The sequence below is a fragment of the Hyperolius riggenbachi genome, chromosome 2, assembly GCF_040937935.1.
Source record: "Hyperolius riggenbachi isolate aHypRig1 chromosome 2, aHypRig1.pri, whole genome shotgun sequence".
Lineage (NCBI taxonomy): Eukaryota > Metazoa > Chordata > Amphibia > Anura > Hyperoliidae > Hyperolius > Hyperolius riggenbachi.
Genome location: NC_090647.1, coordinates 570047940 through 570061309, shown reverse-complemented (window position 1 = coordinate 570061309; position 13370 = coordinate 570047940). Strand labels below are relative to the sequence as shown.

Genomic DNA, 13370 nt, shown 5'->3' with positions numbered 1-13370 from the left:
CTGACCATCTACAGTTTGCTAAAAATCATGTGAAGAACCCAGAAGGACACTGGAAGGATGTTTTGTGGATCGATGAAGCCAAGATAGAACATTTTAGATGAATGAAGAGAGTTGTTACACTGCATTCCAGCATAAGACCATCTGTGAAACATGATGGTGGAGGTGTTCTGGTTTAGGCCTGTACAGTTACTGTGCCATCACTTTAAAGGAAAGTGTTAAGACACAAAGTAATAATTTGTGTTTCACTCGGTATTGTTCATCTACTTTTAGGACTTGTTGAAAGATTCATTGATGTTTTAGGTCACATTCATTTAAAATATAGATGTTTTTAAAAAGGTTCACAAAGTTTCAAGCACTGCTATATAAGGGTCTATGTTATATATGGCCTGTATGCAGATATGTGTCTTCAAGTAGGGTACATGTGTTTGTATGTTACATGTAGATGGGTCTTTCTGCACATAGCCTACATGCAGATATGAATTGGTGCACATGGCCTGCATGTACACCACTTCATGTTCTGCCTCTCCACGGATGTTAGGTTCACTCAGGTGTCCAGCTTTAACTCACTGAATACCCACCCTTCACTGCTACCACTTTTAAAATGGTCTTCTCAGAGTCCTTCTCTGTGATCTTGGTCCACATCCCACCAGGATCCTCAATCCACTCTGACCCTCTGCAGAAGATCTTGCCCTGATCTGATGTGCGGAGTTTGTGAACGGTCAGCCTGTAGGTGGTGTCACTAAGCTTATCCAGGCGTACATCTCCAGAGGTAAAGCGATCAGAGAAGGCCAGACCTGGGACAAGGACAAAGTCTCTGGACAGGCTCAGGATCTCAGAGTCTTGGTCAGTGGAGAGCAACCAGGAGACAGACAGGTGGGTGTGCTGGGTGGAAGCTATGGAGGCCTCACAGGTCATCTCTAGAGAAGTTCCTTCTGCTCTCTCCATGGTCTTCTGGGGCATTTCCACCTTCAGGGTGTTCGGTAGAACTTAATGAGAAAGGAGGGAAAGAAGATAATTTATCCAACAAAAACCCAACAAGACATTCAGGAGATCACAGATATACTAGAGAAACTATCACCTTCAGAATTATGAACGCATCGCTATAGAGAGGCTGATGCAAAGAAATATAATAGGCAATAACTGCAGCTACAGCGTACAGGAAGGCCGTGGTTGTGGGTGACACACATATATAAAATATACCTAAACCTGTCCGTGGTCTCTGTATTTCCTGCTCACATGCAGCTACCACAATGCTGAGAAACTACCTTCATTATACTCAGAATACTCTGCTGTGTCACTTTAGCTATGTACGCACTACGCAACTCTTACTTCAGATTCTATACGAGCAACTGATCAGATCAATATTCAGATCTGATATCAATCCGCTATAGAAGAAAGCTAGCCTACACATGTGTGCAATTTGTACACATTCTGATTTCTGATCATGTTTCTGATTGGATATCGATCAAAGATTGGACATACACACGGTACGATAGCCAGTATTGTGACAGATTGTCCAACATGTCCTATCTACTTGCAATCGAGCTGGAATTGGCCAATGGCAATCAGTGGGCTGTACAATTTCTTGTGCGATACAATCTTTTTCTCGATTGGAAACAGATCTGAAGTAAATATTGCATGGTGTGTACCCAGCTATACAAGCTCGTAAAACAAAGAGGAGGAGACAACCGAGAGTCCAATATAGTGCAGTATATTACCAGAAAGTATAGGATAATTTAGATGGAAATATACTCACAGGTCACTGTTATCGCTACGGCAACCACTGTACTGGCTGGTGGGGAAAATAAACCGACGCCACTCGGGATAAGAAGTCACTCTCTGTGGTGAAGAAAGGAGGTGACAGCCCCCACCAAGGGTAGACAATGTGTGCACAGAGACCCTTGCTCAGGTCCTAACTTCTTCCCCGAGGAAGTGGGTTGTGTCCCGCGAAACGCGACGCATTTTGTAGTTTTTTTAAGTGAAAAATAAAAGGAGTTTTCTGAAATTGACTGTTTGGGTCATCAATGTAGAGGTAAGTCCACCACTAGCTCTATTTTTAAACAGTTTTTATACATTTTGTACTTACTGGCGCCTCTGTTACGTTAACTGTTGTTACCCAGCTATACAAGGCCCTCCGCGCCTCCTTGGGTAATTCTATCAACCTTATTGTGTGCTGGTGTGCACTGCCAAATAAAACTCCAATCCAAAAGGAGTATGGACAGAGGGAATCCAGCTTGAAATACTCACTTGCAGGCCACATGTTGCCACCACCGTTTGGACTATTTACATCGTTGCAAGGAGGATTCATCCTGTCCACCATTAGGCCTTGAAGAAGGGACCATGAGTGGTCTCAAAACGTTGGCGTTGTCTTTTTCCTCACAATAAAGTTGATCTGATTAACCAAGGAGGTGGATTTATATTGAGTGGTGTCATCCGCTCCATTCAGCTATGGGCACTCCGCATTATGTTGGCTGTACTGTTAGTATAACGGTTTGTGGTATATGGTCCTTTACAAGGCTCACGCCTGCACAGAAGTGGATACTTAACTTGGAGCTATGCACAGCTTTCTGCTGTCCACACACCAACGGGAGTCCCACAGGGATTAAATAAGGCCAAATGGCCTCCAGGAAAGAGAGCAGCTTTGGCTCTTCCTGGTGAGGGCCTGGTTTGTTTGCCATGGTGTGTGAAGATGTCTACCTGGGCAACTGCCAGATCTTAGTGACCTGCTGGGTCAGCCAATTGGTCGGTCAGACTCTGGTATCCTGTTACTGGCATCAGGGATTTATCCGACTGGTTTGCAGACAGCAGGAATTAGGTGGGGTAGAGCTCTCACGTGGCAGGACCTCAGTTCAGTATAGGTTAAGCTTCTCCTGAGATCTTAGGTGACCCAAAGCAGATGAGGCAACCCATGACCTCCAAGCTGCTGGACCATACTCAACAGAAGAAGACAGACCCTGCAGAGGCCACAGAGAACCTCGACTCACATGGGTATGTAGATGGGCTGGAGGGGGACACATACACTCCCATATGGTCAATCTACTCTGTGGCCTCTGAACCTCAGGACAACTCACCTACAGGACATCCAGAGGAGAACACCAACTTCTAGACCATGTTTGAAGTGGAAGCAACCAAAATAGTGCAACAGGAAGCTCAGGGAATTTCCCGTTTGTACATTGATTTGGCATCCCTGTCAATGATCAATCACTGATCGGCAATCAGTGGGAACGGCTATCAGTCTGTGAGATCAGTTGCAGATTGGCCTGTGAATTCCGGGACTAATGCTCAACACACTCCATACAATCTTGGTTGTACAGATTTACCAAATCTATGTAGTGTAAGGGCCAAAAAATTTAAAATACTTTAATAGGATTGTTTTGATAGGCTCTTATACTACATGAAAGTCGTAGGATTGAACAATCAAGATTGTATGGTGTGTGGTGAACTGAATAGAATTTCCAGCCTTGCTGTCATTGAGGGGTTTATGTCGCTGATATATAGTAACTTCCGGCGATACAGATTACTTATGAAGGGTTAAACGTATTTTTTCACCTCCATAAAAGGTAAATATCGATTTGCAGTTACGGAGGCACCATTTCTATTATTAGAATTATAATTTGCAGTGGCATAGCAATAGGGGATGCAGAGGTTGCAATCACATTGGGGCCCCTGGCCGAGAGGGGCCCTCCATCCATCTTACTAGCTTTGAATTGGTGCTATGCTGGTAATGAACACCTCTATATGTGCATTGTATAGTGGTAACCCTTAAACTGTTTCCTTACTCTGATTACACCTCTCTGACGCTGCAGTTGTCCCCTCCCCTGCTTACACCTCTCTGACACTGCAGCTGTCCCCTCCCCTGCTTACACCTCTCTGACGCTGCAGTTGTCCCCTCCCCTGCTTACACCTCTCTGACACTGCAGCTGTCCCCTCCCCTGCTTACACCTCTCTGACGCTGCAGCTGTTCCCTCCCCTGCTTACACCTCTCTGACGCTGCAGTTGTCCCCTCCCCTGCTTACACCTCTCTGACGCTGCAGTTGTCCCCTCCCCTGCTTACACCTCTCTGACACTTCAGCTGTCTCCTCCCCTGCTTACACCTCTCTGACCCTGCAACTGTTCCCTCCCCTGCCTACATCTCTCTGGCACTGCAGCGGTCCCCTCCCCTGCTTACAACTCTCTGACACTGCAGCTGTCCCCTCCCCTGCTTACACCTCTCTGACACTGCAGCTGTCCCCTCCCCTGCTTACACCTCTCTGACACTGCAGCTGTCCCCTCCCCTGCTTACACCTCTCTGACACTGCAGCTGTCCCCTCCCCTGCTTACACCTCTCTGACACTGCAGCTGTCCCCCCCCCCTGCTTACACCTCTCTGACACTGCAGCTGTCCCCTCCCCTGCTTACACCTCCCTGACACTGCAGCTGCCCCCTCCCCTGCTTACACCTCTCTGACACTGCAGCTGTCCCCTCCCCTGCTTACGCTTCTCTGACACCGCAGCTGTTCCCTGCCCTGCTTACACTTCTCTGACACCGCAGCTGTCCCCTCCCCTGCTTACGCTTCTCTGACACCGCAGCTGTTCCCTGCCCTGCTTACACCTCTCTGACACTGCAGCTGTCCCCTCCCCTGCTTACATCTCTCTGACACTGCAGCTGTCCCCTCCCCTGATTACACCTCTCTGACACTGCAGCTGTCCCCTCCCCTGCTTACACCTCTCTGACACTTCAGCTGTCTCCTCCCCTGCTTACACCTCTCTGACCCTGCAACTGTTCCCTCCCCTGCCTACATCTCTCTGGCACTGCAGTGGTCCCCTCCCCTGCTTACAACTCTCTGACACTGCAGCTGTCCCCTCCCCTGCTTACACCTCTCTGACACTGCAGCTGTCCCCTCCCCTGCTTACACCTCTCTGACACTGCAGCTGTCCCCTCCCCTGCTTACACCTCTCTGACACTGCAGCTGCCCCCTCCCCTGCTTACACCTCTCTGACCCTGCAACTGTTCCCTCCCCTGCCTACATCTCTCTGGCACTGCAGCGGTCCCCTCCCCTGCTTACAACTCTCTGACACTGCAGCTGTCCCCTCCCCTGCTTACACCTCTCTGACACTGCAGCTGTCCCCTCCCCTGCTTACACCTCTCTGACACTGCAGCTGTCCCCTCCCCTGCTTACACCTCTCTGACACTGCAGCTGTCCCCTCCCCTGCTTACACCTCTCTGACACTGCAGCTGTCCCCCCCCCCTGCTTACACCTCTCTGACACTGCAGCTGTCCCCTCCCCTGCTTACACCTCTCTGACACTGCAGCTGTCCTTGTTAGATTTTAGGAATCCATATAAATACAGTGCTTGGGGCCCCATGCAAAACTTTTTCCTTACTCTGATTACACCTCTCTGACGCTGCAGTTGTCCCCTCCCCTGCTTACACCTCTCTGACACTGCAGCTGTCCCCTCCCCTGCTTACACCTCTCTGACGCTGCAGTTGTCCCCTCCCCTGCTTACACCTCTCTGACACTGCAGCTGTCCCCTCCCCTGCTTACACCTCTCTGACGCTGCAGCTGTCCCCTCCCCTGCTTACACCTCTCTGACGCTGCAGTTGTCCCCTCCCCTGCTTACACCTCTCTGACGCTGCAGTTGTCCCCTCCCCTGCTTACACCTCTCTGACACTTCAGCTGTCTCCTCTCCTGCTTACACCTCTCTGACCCTGCAACTGTTCCCTCCCCTGCCTACATCTCTCTGGCACTGCAGCGGTCCCCTCCCCTGCTTACAACTCTCTGACACTGCAGCTGCCCCCTCCCCTGCTTACACCTCTCTGACACTGCAGCTGTCCCCTCCCCTGCTTACGCTTCTCTGACACCGCAGCTGTTCCCTGCCCTGCTTACACTTCTCTGACACCGCAGCTGTCCCCTCCCCTGCTTACGCTTCTCTGACACCGCAGCTGTTCCCTGCCCTGCTTACACCTCTCTGACACTGCAGCTGTCCCCTCCCCTGCTTACATCTCTCTGACACTGCAGCTGTCCCCTCCCCTGATTACACCTCTCTGACACTGCAGCTGTCCCCTCCCCTGCTTACACCTCTCTGACACTTCAGCTGTCTCCTCCCCTGCTTACACCTCTCTGACCCTGCAACTGTTCCCTCCCCTGCCTACATCTCTCTGGCACTGCAGTGGTCCCCTCCCCTGCTTACAACTCTCTGACACTGCAGCTGTCCCCTCCCCTGCTTACACCTCTCTGACACTGCAGCTGTCCCCTCCCCTGCTTACACCTCTCTGACACTGCAGCTGTCCCCTCCCCTGCTTACACCTCTCTGACACTGCAGCTGCCCCCTCCCCTGCTTACACCTCTCTGACCCTGCAACTGTTCCCTCCCCTGCCTACATCTCTCTGGCACTGCAGCGGTCCCCTCCCCTGCTTACAACTCTCTGACACTGCAGCTGTCCCCTCCCCTGCTTACACCTCTCTGACACTGCAGCTGTCCCCTCCCCTGCTTACACCTCTCTGACACTGCAGCTGTCCCCTCCCCTGCTTACACCTCTCTGACACTGCAGCTGTCCCCTCCCCTGCTTACACCTCTCTGACACTGCAGCTGTCCCCCCCCCCTGCTTACACCTCTCTGACACTGCAGCTGTCCCCTCCCCTGCTTACACCTCCCTGACACTGCAGCTGCCCCCTCCCCTGCTTACACCTCTCTGACACTGCAGCTGTCCCCTCCCCTGCTTACGCTTCTCTGACACCGCAGCTGTTCCCTGCCCTGCTTACACTTCTCTGACACCGCAGCTGTCCCCTCCCCTGCTTACGCTTCTCTGACACCGCAGCTGTTCCCTGCCCTGCTTACACCTCTCTGACACTGCAGCTGTCCCCTCCCCTGCTTACATCTCTCTGACACTGCAGCTGTTCCCTCCCCTGAGTACACCTCTCTGACACTGCAGCTGTCCCCTCCCCTGCTTACACCTCTCTGACACTTCAGCTGTCTCCTCCCCTGCTTACACCTCTCTGACCCTGCAACTGTTCCCTCCCCTGCCTACATCTCTCTGGCACTGCAGTGGTCCCCTCCCCTGCTTACAACTCTCTGACACTGCAGCTGTCCCCTCCCCTGCTTACACCTCTCTGACACTGCAGCTGTCCCCTCCCCTGCTTACACCTCTCTGACACTGCAGCTGTCCCCTCCCCTGCTTACACCTCTCTGACACTGCAGCTGCCCCCTCCCCTGCTTACACCTCTCTGACACTGCAGCTGTCCCCTCCCCTGCTTACACCTCTCTGACACTGCAGCTGTCCCCTCCCCTGCTTACACCTCTCTGACACTGCAGCTGTCCCCCCCCCCTGCTTACACCTCTCTGACACTGCAGCTGTCCCCTCCCCTGCTTACACCTCCCTGACACTGCAGCTGCCCCCTCCCCTGCTTACACCTCTCTGACACTTCAGCTGTCTCCTCCCCTGCTTACACCTCTCTGACCCTGCAACTGTTCCCTCCCCTGCCTACATCTCTCTGGCACTGCAGCGGTCCCCTCCCCTGCTTACAACTCTCTGACACTGCAGCTGTCCCCTCCCCTGCTTACACCTCTCTGACACTGCAGCTGTCCCCTCCCCTGCTTACACCTCTCTGACACTGCAGCTGTCCCCTCCCCTGCTTACACCTCTCTGACACTGCAGCTGTCCCCTCCCCTGCTTACACCTCTCTGACACTGCAGCTGTCCCCCCCCCCTGCTTACACCTCTCTGACACTGCAGCTGTCCCCTCCCCTGCTTACACCTCCCTGACACTGCAGCTGCCCCCTCCCCTGCTTACACCTCTCTGACACTGCAGCTGTCCCCTCCCCTGCTTACGCTTCTCTGACACCGCAGCTGTTCCCTGCCCTGCTTACACTTCTCTGACACCGCAGCTGTCCCCTCCCCTGCTTACGCTTCTCTGACACCGCAGCTGTTCCCTGCCCTGCTTACACCTCTCTGACACTGCAGCTGTCCCCTCCCCTGCTTACATCTCTCTGACACTGCAGCTGTCCCCTCCCCTGATTACACCTCTCTGACACTGCAGCTGTCCCCTCCCCTGCTTACACCTCTCTGACACTTCAGCTGTCTCCTCCCCTGCTTACACCTCTCTGACCCTGCAACTGTTCCCTCCCCTGCCTACATCTCTCTGGCACTGCAGTGGTCCCCTCCCCTGCTTACAACTCTCTGACACTGCAGCTGTCCCCTCCCCTGCTTACACCTCTCTGACACTGCAGCTGTCCCCTCCCCTGCTTACACCTCTCTGACACTGCAGCTGTCCCCTCCCCTGCTTACACCTCTCTGACACTGCAGCTGCCCCCTCCCCTGCTTACACCTCTCTGACACTGCAGCTGTCCCCTCCCCTGCTTACACCTCTCTGACACTGCAGCTGTCCCCTCCCCTGCTTACACCTCTCTGACACTGCAGCTGTCCCCTCCCCTGCTTACATCTCTCTGACACTGCAGCTGTCCCCTCCCCTGATTACACCTCTCTGACACTGCAGCTGTCCCCTCCCCTGCTTGCACCACTCTGACACTGCAGCTGTCCCCTCCCCTGCTTACACCTCTCTGACACTGCAGCTGTCCCCTCCCCTGCTTACACCTCTCTGACACTGCAGCTGTCCCCTCCCCTGCTTACACCTCTCTGACACTGCAGCTGTCCTTGTTAGATTTTAGGAATCCATATAAATACAGTGCTTGGGGCCCCATGCAAAACTTTCACCAGCTCCTTAGTTACACCAGTGATAATTTGTTTGATCTAATTGATAACTTTTTGATTTATTTTGCTATGTCAACTCTTTAAAAATGTTTTCACGTTTATTTTTTTGGGGGGCAGTCACAAGTCTGTATGTACCAGAGAAGGGGTTAATCTGGGTGAGGTTTTCTGATAATCAGACCCTTCTATGGAGGGAGGTCTCGGTTGTCCTGTCAGTGAATTATCTGGACATGTATTGCCCCCGGAGGTGCCGTAGGAAGGTCCCCTGGCCGCCCCAGAGGCTGGTGGCTTACCGGTGAGGTTCATCTTGGCGCCGTAGATGCCCTTGTAGACGAGGTCGGTGCTGGGTGTGGCGCACTCATACTCCCCGGTGTCCTCCTCCTGTACGTGGAGGAAATGCAGCACCGTGTGGTCCCCGGACACCCTCTGTATAGCGATGTCACCACTTGAGACCCGGCTGGAGAACATCTGGAAGGAGAAGTGTGGGTTCCTGGTGCTGATCACATTCTTCTCCAGTTTCGGGGATGAAGGCATATAGAAGATGTACTCAAAGTCCTGCACAGAGGGGCCATGGTAGCCGCTCACCTTGCACCAGACGGTGACATGGGTGCCCACAGTGCGGTACAAGCGCCCCTGCTGGATGGTCACCTCCCGATCAGCCAGTGACAGACCTGTCGGGACAGTATATAGTCAAGGGCATGTGAACATATATACAAAATATCTGATCAGCGATAAGATAAAACAACCAGCCTAATACAGTGCAGCTCCCCCTGGTGGTCAGGCCTGGACTCCACAAGATCTGTGAGGGTGTCCTGTGCTATCTGACTATATATCTATAATACGTATAATACACTATCAGCCTATAATATAGTGCAGCTCCCCCTGGTGGTCAGCCCTGGACTCCACAATATCTGTGAAGGTGTCCTGTGGTATCTGACTATATATCTATAATACATATAATACACTATCAGCCTATAATATAGTGCAACTCCCCCTGCTGGTCAGGCCTGGACTCCACAAGATCTGTGAAGGTGTCCTGTGGTATCTGACTATATATCTATAATACATATAATACATTATCAGTCGATAAATCAGTGCAGTTCCCCCTGGTGGTCAGGCCTGGACCCCACAAGACCTGTGAAGGTGTCCTGTGGTATCTGACTATAGATCTATAATACATATAATACATTATCAGCCTATAAATCAGTGCAGCTCCCCCTGGTGGTCAGGCCTGGACTCCACAAGACCTGTGAAGGTGTCCTGTGGTATCTGACTATATATCTATAATACATATAATACATTATCAGCCTATAAATCAGTGCAGCTCCCCCTGGTGGTCAGGCCTGGACTCCACAAGACCTGTGAAGGGGTCCTGTGGTATCTGACTATATATCTATAATACATATAATACACTATCAGCCGATAATATAGGCAGCTCCCCCTGGTGGTCAGGCCTGGACTCCACAAGACCTGTGAAGGTGTCCTGTGGTATCTGACTATATATCTATAATACATATAATACATTTTCAGCCTATAATATAGTGCAGCTCCCCCTGGTGGTCAGGCCTGACTCCACAAGAACTGTGACTGTCCTGTGGTATCTGACTATATATCTATAATACATATAATACACCATCAGCCTATAATATAGTGCAGCTCCCCCTGGTGGTCAGGCCTGACTCCACAAGAACTGTGACTGTGTCCTGTGGTATCTGACTATATATCTATAATACATATAATACACCATCAGCCTATAATATAGTGCTGCTCCCCCTGGTGGTCAGGTCTGGACTCCACAAGAACTGTGACTGTGTCCTGTGGTATTTGACTATATATCTATAATACATATAATACATAAGTATATCTATAATACTATAAGTTTCGTATAAGTGGGAGTTCCTTGCCTTAATTTATCTGTGCCCATAGAATATAACAGCTGGCAGTGTCGTAGCTAATGAGCTGTGGGCCCTGCTGCGAATCTTACATGCCCCCCCCCCCCCCCAAGCAATCTATACATAGCAATTGACAGAGTGCAGTAAAACCTGCCAATGGCAATTACAGTGTCAGAGGTGCAAGAAGGGGATGGGAAATAGCTTGTTACTGATTACCACTAATCAAAGCATCTAAAGAAGTGATTATTATGAGCACAGGACCAATAGAGAGCTAATACTGCAGATGAGGGAGGGCCCCTCTGTTTCCAAGGGCCCTGATGCGGTCGAGACCTCTGCACCCCCTATTGCTATGCCCCTGGTAGCTGGTGTATCCTCCTTATATTCTGTTTATGCTATGGGGGGAGGGAGGGGCAGAAGGTACAGACAATTTGCACACACAGTATTATGCCTGGTACACACAATGAGATTTCCTGCATATTTACTGCCAGATCAATTATTTCCAATATATCCAATCTGATTTCCAATCTATTTTCCATAGAAGTGAAGGAAAAATCGATGGGAAAATTGATCTGAAATCAGATCAGACATATTGGAAATAATTGATCTGACAGTTAATCTACCAAAAAATCTCTGTGTGTACCGGCATTAGTCTAAAGCAGTGATGGCCAACCTTGGCACTCCAGCTGTGGCAAAACTACAAATCCCATCATGCCTCTGCCTCCCCGAGTTATGCTTAGAGCTGTCAGAGTATTGCAATGCCTCATGGGTCTTGTAGTTCCACCACCGCTAGAGTGCCAAGGTTAGTCATCACTGGTCTAAATGCTTCTTATAGATTGCCCCAGGCAGGCAGTCAGAGGATTTCTGGCAATTATCTTTACTTGCAGTACCCCTTTTCTACCACAAGATGCTGCTGCTGATACCAGATCTTCCCACACACACCTAGTGCTGGACGCTGGTCGCTGGAAAGTTTTTAGGATAAACGCATCTTCGAAGCGAGAGCCCTTTTCCACTAGCAAGCACAAATCACCAAGCTGATTTTGCACTAGGGGCGACTGGGTGTGTAGCTGCCCTGAAACATTGCGCGATTACAACAAGAATCGCGCCGGCCCACAATTGCGTTTCAGCAAAAAACGAATCGCGGAAGTGGAAAATGAGTGACCCGATTCACATGTTATCGCGGTGCTCTAGTGATTGGCAGAATGGCTGCCATCCGCTTTTTGAAGCGGATCGCAGCCAGTGGAAAAGGGCCTTTACTGCAATTACTAATTCACACACTTCTCAGCACTCCATACTATGATCTGATATGGCCCATGTGACAGTGGCAAGCGGACTAGCCATCAGCCAAGGCAGGGTCCGCTAATGCCACTTTAGGGAAGGGGGGAGCTCAGGTTGGACCGGGGGGGAGAGAGGGGGGAGGTCAGGTCTATCAGGGGGGCCCTTAGGGTAATTTTGCCCGGGGGGCCCCATTGTGTGTAGAGGTAGCCCTGTGAATGTGAGGATGTGTGGAGCTCACACTGCTGAAGCCAGGAATCACACAGGGGCCCTGGTGCACTGCAGGGCCCGTAGGATACTTTGTGAGCTGCAAGCTTCTCGGGGAGCGATTGGAAGACAGACGAGAATCTCGTGATCCTCCCTGAGACGATTTTGCTCATTCCTAGTATTCCCTGGATCTGACAATCCTGCACCAATCTATGGGGAGGAGTCCCAGGCGATCCTCCTGGGCAGGGGCGTAACTGGGGGGAGCAGCCAATGTGACTGCAGCGGGGCCGAGAGCTGGAAGGGGCCCAACTACTAAGCTTCCCTTCCTCCGACACAAGGGACTATACTTCAGATCAGGTGCATTTGTGGCGACACTTGTTATGGGTGTGACGATTATGCTGCCCACACTTGTTTTCTGCCCCTTGTGAGATGGGCCCCCAGGCTGTGATGTCACCAGGGGAGGCAAGGGAAGGGGTGGGAACATTAGGGGCCCCCATCAGAGTTTTAGCGTAAGAGGAAAGAGACAGAGGTCGGCACTGCAAGCATTTGGGTTTTAATCCACAACTAAAGTGCAACAGCAAAATTGTAAGAGTGCAAGCTTTGTTGTTCAAGAAATAGATGCACATACCGGTCCTGGTGGTGGGCACAGGGCACAGGGGTGCAAAGCAGCGTTGCCCTGCACCCACCACCCACTAACTGCCCACCACCAGGACCGGTATTGTGCACCTATTTCTTGAACAACAAAGCTTGCACTCTTACAGTTTTGCTGTTGCATTTTAGTCGTGAACAAGGGGGTCCCCAGGTCTTTGGTCTCCAGTATTGGGGGGCATCTGTCACTTACCCAGGATGGTGAGGCAGAGGAGACAGCCGGTGACAGACACCATGGCGAGATGTCGCTGATCTGAGCTCTCTAGTCACACCGACGGCTGCAGCTTCCTCCCACAATACAGGAAACCACAGACAGACAGACAGACGTCTCGTTACCCGACAGATGTGACGCCACCGCTACCAATCTGTGCCAGGCTCACCACCTGAGGGGCCCGGAGCCATGGGGGGCACAGGGGGGTCCACCAGACACATGCCCAGCGATGGGGACTAAGGGGGCCGCCACTATGCGACAACAAGCTGGACAGGAAATAATGTAACTCTAAACTCCTGACGCAACACTTCACAGACACGATACACAGCGGAGTCACTGAACCACAGAGAGCAGACACTCTCTGCAGACACATCCCCATCACACTCATTTCACACATACGTACCAACATGTGGCCAATCCGGGGGCCAGTGACCGTTAACCGCACACCATTTTATAGAT

At 51.6% G+C, this 13370-nt stretch overlaps 1 pseudogene; it reads right to left on the bottom strand.

Moving 5' to 3' along the window:
- Nucleotides 1-13031, bottom strand: part of LOC137545314 (immunoglobulin superfamily member 3-like) — a 37415-nt pseudogene extending 24384 nt beyond the window's left edge.
- Between the last annotated feature and the right edge of the window lie 339 nt (nt 13032-13370).